The following is a 324-nucleotide window of genomic DNA, read 5'->3' as shown; positions in this document are numbered from 1 at the left end:
CCCCCCCCCCCCCCCCATCACAACAAATCAATGAGGAAACATCTGGGCTGGGGTCAGACCTGACTACACTGGGTGTTAACAATACTAAATTCATGTTCTTGGTTAGTAAGGAATCTGCCCCAGGACTGATTATAAGCCACCATAGTGATTATAAGAGCCGTGTACTGCCTGCATCAATAGGGTCACCCCCATACAGGGGTAGCCAAAATGCCAGCTGTGGTGAGACTACAAATCCCATAATGCAACCCCTGATACAGATCAATATTTTTAGCGTCCTTAGATGTGTCTGCATCGCCCCCCATACCTTCCTGTTCTTATATATGC

This window comes from Nanorana parkeri, unplaced genomic scaffold, assembly GCF_000935625.1.
Source record: "Nanorana parkeri isolate BGI_ZX_2015 unplaced genomic scaffold, ASM93562v1 scaffold2694, whole genome shotgun sequence".
In the NCBI taxonomy this organism is placed as follows: domain Eukaryota; kingdom Metazoa; phylum Chordata; class Amphibia; order Anura; family Dicroglossidae; genus Nanorana; species Nanorana parkeri.
This window is presented reverse-complemented; position numbering follows the sequence as displayed.